Here is a 12,706-nt window from a genome sequence, read left to right on the forward strand (position 1 = left end):
AATTTGTAACGGAAAAGAGAAACGTGGCTTAATAACAAATAATATTCGTCTTCGGTTGTCACATTTAGTTCATTTTGTGGCATTTTCATTATGTCACCACTTTCTGTTTAGGCGAAAGGTAAATAAAACGGCCAAGGTCCCCCTCTGAGTGAAAGAAAATGAAATAATACAAATATAAAGTACAGGAGTAAAACACTGATCTGCGAACCACGTCCTTTTTTAAAACTACAAGAAGGCCAGAGTGATTCCCATGCAGACAAAAAAAAAATGAAAATGGGAACTTCATTCCCCACGCCTACCCTCTCCGGAGCGGTGCGCACTAAGTTTTCGGATTGATGAATCTTCTTTCATTTAAAGAATAATGAACGCAATGGTAGTAAGTAGTTTGAGTGTTCATAATTTGTTTCCCTCAAACAAATTAACCTTTTGAAATACTAGTTTCCCGGCCACGCCCGAACTGGGTTGACAAATTACCAGTACGGTATTTGTTGTTTTTGAGAAGACATGCTGTGTTTGCAAGACAAAGTGCAAATCCAACCATCGTGGTTAAAGCTAACGTAATATTAGTCTTGAGAGGGAGCTATACAACATAAAGAGTTTAATATTTACAATTTCATCACTTTAGACTCGACAACAATCATTGAATATTGTAAATTCGCATATGCTTCCAATTAGTTCATTTGAACCAAATGCATGACCCTATACCAAAACTTTGTATTCCCGTAAACTCAAACTCCTCGATACACTAATACGCATATATGCATACAGTTGATACACATAAGGAAGGGCATTGAGCAAAAGTTTCGTGTTTGTGGAAATTAAGTCAATAACTTTGGGTTGCTATATTTTTTTCACTAAAGAGTGATATAAGCCTCTCCTTTGCTTCAGATATTTTCCTTGTACATGGGCAGATTCCTAATAAAATTACGGATATAAAGAATATATGAAAATAACGTTTCTGATATAAAAACAGCACCAAAAATATTTGTCTTACTTGATTTAGGATGTTAATTAACCCGTATTCTGTTAAAATTGGTATCAAAATACAAATGATTGAGTTCTCTTTCATAATTATGACATGAAACTCATGGCGGTTTAAGGGTGACAGCTACAACAAAGCCGGCTCTGACATTATTGTGTATTATGATAAAATGTTTCGAATAAACAAGGTGCTCCTAGTTTGTGTGGTAATTGCAGGCAAGCTCCTCTTTTCTGACTTTGGCCCTCCACTCATGTCCTGGAACTTTGTTGTCTTCATTCATTCATTTCGGTTTATTATGAGATAATGAAAAACTAAGTGTCAAATTTGAAAGAACATACAATTCAAATGACAAAATCATCTTTGTTTGATCCAAATCGGTTCAGAGACGGCTAGTGAAATATCCATGAATATAACGATTTATAATACTTGTGTCCAACAAAAAATATATGAAAAAAACGAAATAGCGCCTTTTACGTCGTATTTCAGCCAATAATAATATATAACATTTATTAGGCGCTTAATACAAATGTTTCTAAGCGCACCATTGTCTTGTCTTAAAATTACCAACTAAAACTTGTAATAAACACACAAAAAATCTTTATTCAATAAATCAAGCATATATAATAACAAAAATAAAAATGAGAACAAACATAAGGTCAAAGAAACATAAGGTCAAACATGAGATCAAACAAAATATCAAACAAAGAATTAGATGGTGTGTATCTCCTTTGACCGACTCACAACTGCATAATGGCATTCATGAATTAAAAAGGTGCGTTTTCAGTAAGGACTTAAACTGGTCTAGAGAATGGGTATCATGAATATGCGCTGGTAATTTATTCCAAAGGATAGATGCATTTACTGAAAAAGCTCGATCGCCATATTTTGTAACAGAACGAGGTCCAAGGGTTAACTGCAAGGTTGATGATGATCGAAGAGGTCTTAAAGAACTGGAAGAACGTAAGGAAATCAAATCTGAAAGATATTTAGGGGCTTGGCCATGGAGAATTTTGTATGTCAGAAGAAGAACTTTAAATGTTGTACGATGGTGTATGGGAAGCCAATGGAGAGAACGCAATATTGGGGTTATGTGCTCAAATTTTCTCGAGAGAGTAACAAGCCTTGCAGCAGTATTCTGAATTCATTGGAGTGGAAGTAAGTATGAATGAGGTAGGCCAGAAAAAATTGAATTACAATAATCAAGGTGGGAGGATACAAAAGCATGGGTTAATTTTGCAGTTGTGGGTCGGTCAAGTAGTTTCCTGATTTTCCCAATTTTGAAGATTCCAAAAGATGCGGATTTACAAACGTTTTTAATATGCTGCTGAAATGTAAGATTTTTGTCGATTAAAACACCAAGGTCTCGAACGTATTCACTACCCTTCAGTGAACCATCTCCGGTAACCAAGTCGGGGAAGGAATCGGTGTTTCTGAATTTGGAAGTAATGTGGATCATTTCAGATTTTCGTTCATTAAGGCAAAGTCTATTGTTAAAAGACCAGAACGAAATATCTTCAAGGCAACTGCTAAGTTTCCGAGTCGTATCATCCTTCTCGTTAGGCTTAAGAGTTATATAAATCTGAGTGTCGTCAGCGTACATCGCATGATGAATCCCCTGGTGAGAATTAATGACCTTAGACAGTGGGCTGGTGTAGAGAACAAAGAGAAGTGGGCCGATTACGGAACCTTGAGGAACGCCGCAGATAAGTGGAAATGTTGCAGAAGGCGTGTCGCTGATGATCACACGTTGACTGCGATTGTGGAGATAAGAGCGTATCCAATCAAGAACAGTTCCGGTGATAAAAAAAGTCATTTTCCAGGCGATGAAGTAACAGGGTGTGGTCGATGGTATCAAATGCAGCCGTGTAATCCAGGAGGATGAGCACAGCTTCATTACCCTTGTATATGGCCAGGAGAAGATCGTTTAAGACTTTAACCGAAGCAGTTTCTGTTGAATGGTGGTTCCGGTAAGCAGATTGATGGACAGGAAGCATGTCAAATCTCTCGAGGTGGGCCTTCAGCTGAGCAGCCACAATCCTCTCCAAGACTTTATCTAGGAAAGGTAGATTTGCAATAGGCCTGTAGTTCAGTCCATTCGGATCAAGGTTCGGCTTCTTGAGAAGAGGAAGGAGTAGAGACGTTTTAAATGATTCCGGGACATGGCCAGAGGACAAGGAGAGATTAAACATCTTGGTAATGACAGGGAGGAGTTCGTCAAGGGTGTCCTTCAAGAGCCACGTTGGAATTGGATCCAATTTACAGTGTTTAGATGGTAGTGATTTGATGAGCTTCCTGACTTCTGACTCAGATACAAGACGGAATTGGGAAAGTTCATGATCAGATGGAAGAGCGCAATATGAAATTGCTGACACCGGAACTGAATCGGTGAAGGAAGATACAACATTGGATACCTTCTCGCTGAAGAACCTAGCAAACCTGTTGGCAAGTTCACTGTCAGATGAGTGATCCGGAATAATCGATGATTGATTTGGTGATGAGAGTGACTTTACGATGTTGAACAGTTGTTTGGTGTCAGCATCTGCTATAAGATTCTTGAGATACGTTGACCTAGCGTTGTAGATGCATTCGTAGTAAGAATCGCATTCTCGACGATACTGTTCCCTGTCAACACAAAGCCCTGACTTGATCACACAGCGTTCCGCCCGGCGCCTTCGTCTCTTTGCCTCCTGCACGTCTTCGGTAAACCAAGGCGCTTTAGGTCTAGTCGTGACGGTTTTAACTTGAAGAGAAGCATATGCCTAATCAATCAAAGTACCCCAAAAGGAGTTGTATTGATCTGCAGATTTAGAGGGACATATAGGTTCAGGAAGTGGATGGAAGATCAGTTTAATGTCGTTGCGTAGAGAGTCCATATCGATGCTTCGAAATTTTCTGAAGCTCACTTCCTTCTTCGGGTTTTGTGGCCTGGTGAGACTAACTGTAGCAACAACTGCAGAATGATCAGATGGGAGTGAAGACACCAGCTTTACATGGTCGATGTCGTCTGAATCCCTAGTGAATACTAGGTCAAGGGTATGGCCTGCTCGATGTGTAGGTTCATGGACGTGCTGCTTAAACCCTAAAGAGTCAACTCCGCACATGAAGGATTTTGCAAAATTATCATTGCGATCGTCAACATGTACATTAAAATCACCTAAGAGTAGAGGGAAGTGATTGTTTACAGCAGCACCTTCAAGAAGAGTTAAAAACTCCTCCCGAAAGGTGCTGTTAGAGACATTGTTACTTGTGGAGGGAGGACGATAAATACAGTACAATCTAACAGCAGAGGATGGGGTAAGGTTGATTATAAATCAAGTAATTCAAAGGAAGAAAAATCATCATTGGAATTTACAGTACAACGAGCTGTGGATCTATAAAGGACAAAAATGCCACCACCCCGAGAAGACTTACGGGGTCGGTGGATAAAATCATAATTAGGCAAGCATAACTTTATATCGGCCAAAGTGTGACCGTCCCTGTTACTATTATTATTATTATTTATTCGACCATAAAAACACATTCAGCATGTACAGTGTATATAGGTGTATACAGAGTGAAATAGGAAAAATACAAAGTAAGATAAAGAAGGAATAGCATGTGGGTCAGGGTGCACAAAAGCGAAATTCTTCCCTGTTGCCCGGGGGCATGTGCACCCTCACATGCCATTCCGAGACATAATAGAATATATTGCAAGGTTCACATTATATAAGTATACAAAATAATTACAAACAATCATTCAGAAAATCATGATTAAATTAAATTTCGATAAATGCATTAAGAGGATATGAAGCTGCAATGAATAGAGTGCTTTAAGATTTGTATGCAGAAAAAACTTAAAACTTAAAATAACCAGAACACAATTAACATAAATCGTCATTATTCAATTGATCCAACGGTGTCTCATTCAAAGAAATTCTAATTAAAAAGAAAAAAGAAGAGATGTGTAATTGTTCAAGGTAAATCTGACCAGCAATTTCTTGTATATAACAAAAATATACATATGAATAGAGCGTAAATATTGTTTTGGGCTATACAATCAAGGAAATTATAAAACGTCATGAACCACAATAATGTACAATTTTTGCAGAAATTAAAGGTGCAATAAGCATTAGGATTGATAATCATTCACAAAATATTGAGTAGGGCCTATGGTGTTATCATTTAAGAAGAGTGGCATAATGTGGATATGAAGCTATCAATGTGGACCATTGTTCCAGGTTCAATTAATATAATCATTGTATCATTGAAAGAAAAAAAAAAAAAATTAAACAAGTAACATTCTGAATCCAGTGTTTCAATAAGTTCTTGGATATTGATAAACAATGATTATTAAAGAAAAGGAGGAATCCCCCACTCTCAGTGAGGAAGCCCCTCTCAGTTTGAAAATTAGTTAGAATCGAGAAGGGACCGCTTCATAGAGAGTAGAAAGGATGAAAGTGAGGAGACCACCGATGCATCCCTAACCTCTAACGGTAATTCATCCCATACCCGAGGAAACTCGGCTGTTATGACTACTATATTAAGGTTATTGTCTACAACTAAATCGGTAACCGCATGTGTTTTATTGGTCAAGGATCGTGCATTCCATAGGCCACGTTGGAGACCAGTGGATGGCACAGAGATAGGTGCAGAGTATTGTGACCTTGGGACCCTACGCTTACAGGGCTTACGTCCGCGGTGAGTTTGACGTCGGCGACCGATACCAAGCTCACAAACCCTGGTCCACACAGGCTGAGATAGCAGCTGGTAAGGCTGTCTGTTCAACTGAAAGAGAGCATTTAAATCATAGCAAATACGACTTGACGGTGCATAATCAGTATATTGAGATGTATGAACATGATCATGATCAAAGTTATGACCATCGAGATTCTGTGGTCCTGGGTTAGGCTCAATATCGCCAGAAAGTAAGGTACTCAGTTGAAAACTTGCTGTAGTATTACTATAATACAATATTGGTCTACTACAGAACTTCAAACTGCTTTTAACAGGAATGTGTGGATTCACCCACCATTTCCTTACAACAAAAGGCAGGTCAGAATCACTGTGAGCTCTCAACACAGATGTAACAAGTGTTACACACAAGAGCACTTTCAAAAGTCTAATACCCTCCATTGTAACAAGAAAATACCTTAATGTACAAAAGGAGTATGTGTGCACAACAATTCATTCAGCTAGAATACAAAGAACACATACTCAATGAAGTGTACAACAAGAAATGTACAGTAAAGTGAATGCAAATGGCAGAACATCAGAGTTCAAGTAATACAGATACCAAGTACAAAAATGAAAACATAAGATACTCAACATTCAAACCAAATTACTCCTTGTAAGTTGACTAAGCTGATCCTTGACCAATAAGAACTCACTTAACAGCAACAAATAACAAAATCAAGCAATCTTTAAAGTGAAATTAAAGCAAAAACACAGAGCCTAAGTGAGAGAGGCTACCCCTATGGAGGTGCACACCAAAAAAATGCCGATGCTGGTTATATTACGCACAACCAGCCGGCCCATGTATTGTTATTTTTTTAAATAATTAATTAACGGTCACCGTATTATTTGAAAGTGGAGCTGAATTGGTATGATCGTATTGGCTAAATTTCTCACATTTTGGGGTCTAAAATTACCTTCATAGCAGGGCACTAGAAATGTCATAGATAAGAATAAGAGCAATAACCATGCACTTTGAAGGCATTTGCGGTCTGAAAACAGAACTCAACTATCCTTTAAATCATTTGGGAGACTGATACAAACAAAATTTAAAGATTACAAAGTTGAAATGTTCAAAATATAAAGAAATATTACAAAATACATCAACATGGAAAAGAAACAAAATTTAGTTCAATAAAAAAATAACAGCAATAATAATGGAAACTTCAACATATTGCACTTCATTCATAATATAAATGGAATTTACATACATGTATAAGTGGGAGAAAAAGATAATGGAAAAAGCGTTTCATTTCCCTTTTCTCGAAACATTTAGATTTTGAGCGTTTAAAATTTAAACACAATTAACAGAAATGGATTTTTTTTTAAAGTAATGATCATAATACCGGATAATAAACAGATCTTGCATTTAAATCATTACATTTTGTAAACTGATGTCTTAAAATGAATAGCAAGTCCTTATATATGCAAATTTAGATCATATAGTCATTGATTGTGTGATGAAACAAACCTTTATCACCAATATCATTCTTTAATAGGGCACTTTTAAATCAGCAAAATTAATGACAGGGACTGGGGCGTAGCGTTTCCCAATTTATCCATAATTAATCAAGAGTCTCCAGCTATAGCATAATTCAATTCTATGATACATTTTAGGGAAGAATTTCTTATCTTTTACAGTAATATACATCATTACCTAGACAGAAATCGAAAAAAGAACAGGAATTCTTTGATAAAAACTTACATTTGTCAAGGAGGTCAGTGGAGCCAAATGTAGTTCCAGTGGAACATCTTCGAAAAAAAAAGAGACTGAGGTTTTCGGTATTATCATACTCCTGAGTTAAACATTAAAAACAAGCATCATTTATAGTATGGACAAATCGAGTAAATGTGTAAACGAGACACTTCTATGTACATTAATATCATTCATTAAATCTTAACATCATTTTGTTTTCTTGTTTAGGATGATGAAACTCGGTATTCGATTGCCTACTTAATTACCCAGACTGATTGAGCTACGTACAGTTCAGCTGTAGCTGACACAGTGCATTGCATTGTACCTGACATCATTTTTGTTCTCACGTCAGTTGAGTTACAGTGATGACGACACACTACCAAGTCAAGTTGACAAGCTGCATTGTCTCATACCGGATATACTTGATCTACTTCACGGTATTTCTTAACCCATTTACTACTGGCACCGGATTATAAGTGTTAAAGCTATATGAAATATGTTAAATCGGTAGTCAACACGTTAACTTCAAGGAGAAATGAAGTTAAACTTATTTCATCTTCATGTTTAGATAATGTAGGCCCCTGCTAACCAGCTTTATGAATTGTCATTCGTAATTATGTTATTGAATGTAACTCATGCCTCATTTCCATCATCATTCTTGGAATAATTTCACTCCTTATTACAAGTTTTCAAATTATCTAAGCAGCATGTTTGTTTTACATTCAGATATAGAAACACTTAAGTACACTTGTGTTGTTTGCAATTTCATGAATCAAGTAATGATGATCGACGATGTAGATTCATTAAAAAAACAGCTGTTTTGAAAATGTTGTGAGGATTTGTTGAAACATTCGAATTTGGGTCGTAACCGCAGTTTAGTATAGGTTTGGTATACATTTCATGCATTATTATGTTGTTGTTTTGTTTGGGGTGCCTTTTCAAGATTTTTGGATAGCTATTTGAATTTTTGAAATAACATAAGTCTGCAATGGGACTATTTTCCCTCAACAGATATACAAATTATGGGATGATTTTGAATCTTTAAACATTTACACGCCATCAACATATATTTATTTAATATGAATCAACTTTTTTGATATTACTATGTATTTATATTTATATATGTAAACTATATTATTCATTATTCTTGGATTGCTACTAGAATAGCACTATTTATTGTAATGTAAATAGGTTTGTAGGACAAAAGAATTACCTAAATTAATTCAAAAGATGCATATGTGTATCGGAAGATCAGGTGACAGCGTCTAATAGTAATTGTTTGTGTAAGTCATAATTCAACTTTGCTGATGTTTACAGCTGGTAACGAAACTCGAGTGGCATTATTATTTGATTATGCATTATTGATGTGCATTTTATAACAAATATGTGATTGATAGTTATAGGAATGAATACGAGCTGTTACTATATTATAATATTGGCTCTGTGAATAAGTATTTACGTCTGCTTTATAAAAATACGAATATGTAAACCATCAAACACGTGTACACGGTATGGTCTTATTTCTCTCTTTGTCCATGCTTCGTATGTTTGCAATTGGTTTGAGAGACGCATGCACCAACAAACAAGAAAAAATGATAATTTGTTTTTGTTTCATGAATATGTAAAAGGGGTAATAGTTCCGCATGCTAATTTAATATCTAATCTGAAGGATTGGAAATTGACATAATTTGAATATATTTCAATTAACTTGAATTTATTCAACACTTTCATAAAAAGAAAATATGCAAAGTCAAATATAACAGTACAGATCCACTCTTCTTGTATTTATACACCGTTGCCAATGAGTGGGATAATTTGTTTAAACCTCTTTTCATTAAAGGTAATACAAAGTTTTGGGAAAATTTTGAAAATTGGGTGGATAGGGATTCTTTACAATTTTGATATATTTGGATGCCCCTGTGGATGTATTATAAGCACTACAAAATGTAGCCCCTAAAACACTTCTGCTTTCGAGAAAAATTGAATATCAAAATTTAACTTTGCTCCCGGTAAATTTTGATAAAATTTCAAATTTCTTTCCAATTAGAGCTTGGTGCATGATGCACGTACAAGTTCGCCCGGTACGTTACATTATCAAGAAAATGGCTTTGCCCAAGTCATGCTAAAAGGCATTACATCATGCCAAGAATATCTTTTTGTCATGTAGTGGTGGATCCAGGGGGCCCAGCCCCCCCCCCCCCCAACTCCGGGGTCGGAATGACCGCATGCCTGTTACCAAAATGTCCGGTAAAGGGGTACTAATCCGGCCCGAGAATTGTGAAGAAGGGGGTGTATTTGACTTTTCACCCGGAGATTTCTTTAAAAAGGGGGTGTCTTTTTTTTCTTTCTCTCATCTCTTTGGACTCCTGAGAAATTATTCGACTTTAGGGGGGTACATTGAGCATTTTTCTGAATTAAGGGGGGTCTCCAAGGCAGGAAAAGCCTGCGAAAAGCCCGTGAAAGGGGGGTTCGGAAATGTTGGCAGTCCTCGGATTTCAAAAAGAGGGAACAAGCATACGCGTATCCTAAATTACACTGAGTGGGGGGGGGGGCTGGGCCCAGGGCCCCTCCCTTGGGGAAAAAGACAGGTATAACACATAAATTTTTACTTTATTTGAGACGGGCCCCCTCCCCTGCTGCTTAAGGGGGAAGGGGGGCTGCGATTTTCAATTTTTCGGGGGCAAACAAAAAATTAGGAATGAAGTAAGCCAATCTTTTCCATCCATACCGGTAATTAATTATGACTTGTGAATATTTTACAAGTATTTCCCATTTTAAGGATATGTTGTTTATAAACAGATAATGAGAGAAGCTTTTCGGGTCAAGATTTAGACTTTTTGCCTGGAAAGCACGAGACTGATCTTAGCCCTTCGATTTTTCTTAGGGTACGTGAAAACTTTGAAGGTCACATCTGGCAATAGTTCTAAGAGAAGGTTGAGAGATAGTTTGTGAGGTGACTCACTATTATATAGGCCCTATGTCAGTTTTGATAAGTGCCCCTTCCCCTTCTCATTAGTGCCCCATTTTCCCTTTTGACAATTGCCATATTCGAGTTTGATAGGGACCCCCTTTTAATTAGACAAAGTGCTTCTTCCCCCTTCTCATAAGTGCCCCTATTCAAATCTGGTAACTGCCTTTTTCAATTAATTTTAACACGTGCCCCTTTTCCTTTCTAAGTGGACTTTTCCCATTTTTTCTTTCTATTAAGTTTCAATTCAGAATATATGCCAACTAGTGGGAACATTAAATGTTAATGCGGAGGCTTCAAATTCAATATGACAGAAATACATGAAAACGATCATTCTTTCTCATTTTATACAAAAACAATAATTTATTCAACCTTTTCTTGCATCATTTCATTCTTTTTTACAGTCATACGAAATGTGCCTCTGGCAATATATACAAACATTTAACAAGCCAAGAGCCTGCAATGTGTAGACTCATCTTGGCATAAGAGTTGTAGATCGACTGACGAAGAATGGAAGAAAGGGAATATTTATGTTTTACCAGCTTAATTAGAAACATGTGAATAAAACGTTAGGCCAAGACAATAAAAAATAGACTGAATCAGTATACCGTTGATACAGCATACTAGTTTTCAATTGCACAACACATACCTGAGCATTAAACCTGCTCAGCTCACATAGAAATAAGGGTAGGTGTGCATGTGTTACAATATTACAATGGTAGTCACTGGTGTACTGATGGGGGGGGGGGGCAGTTGCCCCCTAAATAAAAGTCAAACATGGTTTAATTCTAATTCAATAGATTAAATGTTGCTGAAACTACATGGTTTTTTTCTGCCCCCCCCCCCCCCACCCAATTTTGTTTTGTTTTGCTCATTATGCCACTGACGGTAGTAAAAGTCTAGTACAAGTGTGGCACCTCAAACATCTAAGTGTTATGATTAGCCTCTTTTAAAGGGAGAGGGTCTTCAGTTTCCATGTGCAGAAGGCCTATCAAAAAATATCCTGAATAGTCTCTCAGAGAGTCTTTGGGTGAAGATAATGACCATACCATATGGGGGGAAGCGAAGCATTACATTTGTATTATAGATTGACAACACCTGTTATTAGGTAAATACCCAAACTGTGTCAAATCCCCCATGAGAGTCCACTTCTACATGTCTTTAACACTCTAGAAATCATGTTTCTTATATTAGAAAGAAACAAGTACATGTACATTATGTCTTAAATTATAGGTACATAACGCCATCTTTCATGAGGTTCATCTTTACAGTCCATCCTTAGCGATGGAAAATTGTGGTTGTGATGGCAATTTTGCACTTGTAAAGTATTAACAATTTCAAGTGCTGTACCATATTATTTTTATTCTAAATTACAACAAAATCTGTGGACCATATTCTTTCCTTTTATGACTTTAACTGTTTAATCCATGGTAACCCTTTGGTCTTTGTAACAATCATTTCCATGGTCCTAGTTTAATTCTAATGAAGCAAAACCATACTTTACAACTATTACACCAGATCTGTCCTGATAATAATTATAATAGCTCGTTCTTATATAGCGCTTTTCAGGACCGGAGGCCCTCACAAAGCGCTTTACAGATAAGTATATTATTACCCCGGTCATTGGATTCAGGCTTACCCGCACACAATGTATGCACATTCTCCACTCCCTGGGGAGCATTCCAGCCAGGCGTCATTTTTACATGCGCACACTTGCTATGAATAAAAGGTACACAGCTGAATAATTATAAAGAGCTGAAACCAGCAAATTAAATAATTTTGTTATAACAGAAACCTCATTATATCAATGCTCTTTATACTGAGGCTACAATGTATTAGAAATAAATAAGTACATGTAGATTGTGTATCATAACATTTCAATGTTAAGGCACTTATAGGTACATAACGCCATCTCTCATCAAAGGTTCATTTTTATTGTCCATCCCTTTAGCAATGGAAACTTGTGGTTTTGATGGAAATTTGGAAAACTTGCACCTGTTAAATATGAATAGTTTCAAGTGCTTTACAGTATTATCGTTATCCAAATTCAACAAAGTCACTGTAAAGTATGACTTCGGCTCTTTATTCCATCCAAATTCTTTGGCCGCTACGTTATTGATTTTAGTTTGATGCTTTCAAAGCACAACCATAATTTTCAGATATTAAGGCAGTTGTGCCCCAATATGAATAAAAGGTATAGCTAACTAATTACATTATTATGTTTATTATTATTATACATTGTATAACGTTTGTTGATTGTTTTACCTGACTGCTAAGAAAGCATGTATATGCTTGTACATGTAAGTTAGCAACCAGGGGACCGACGGCTTTAAGTTCGCACAGAAGGACT

This window comes from Strongylocentrotus purpuratus, unplaced genomic scaffold (assembly GCF_000002235.5).
Source record: "Strongylocentrotus purpuratus isolate Spur 01 unplaced genomic scaffold, Spur_5.0 spur5_scaffold_19, whole genome shotgun sequence".
In the NCBI taxonomy this organism is placed as follows: Eukaryota; Metazoa; Echinodermata; class Echinoidea; order Camarodonta; family Strongylocentrotidae; genus Strongylocentrotus; species Strongylocentrotus purpuratus.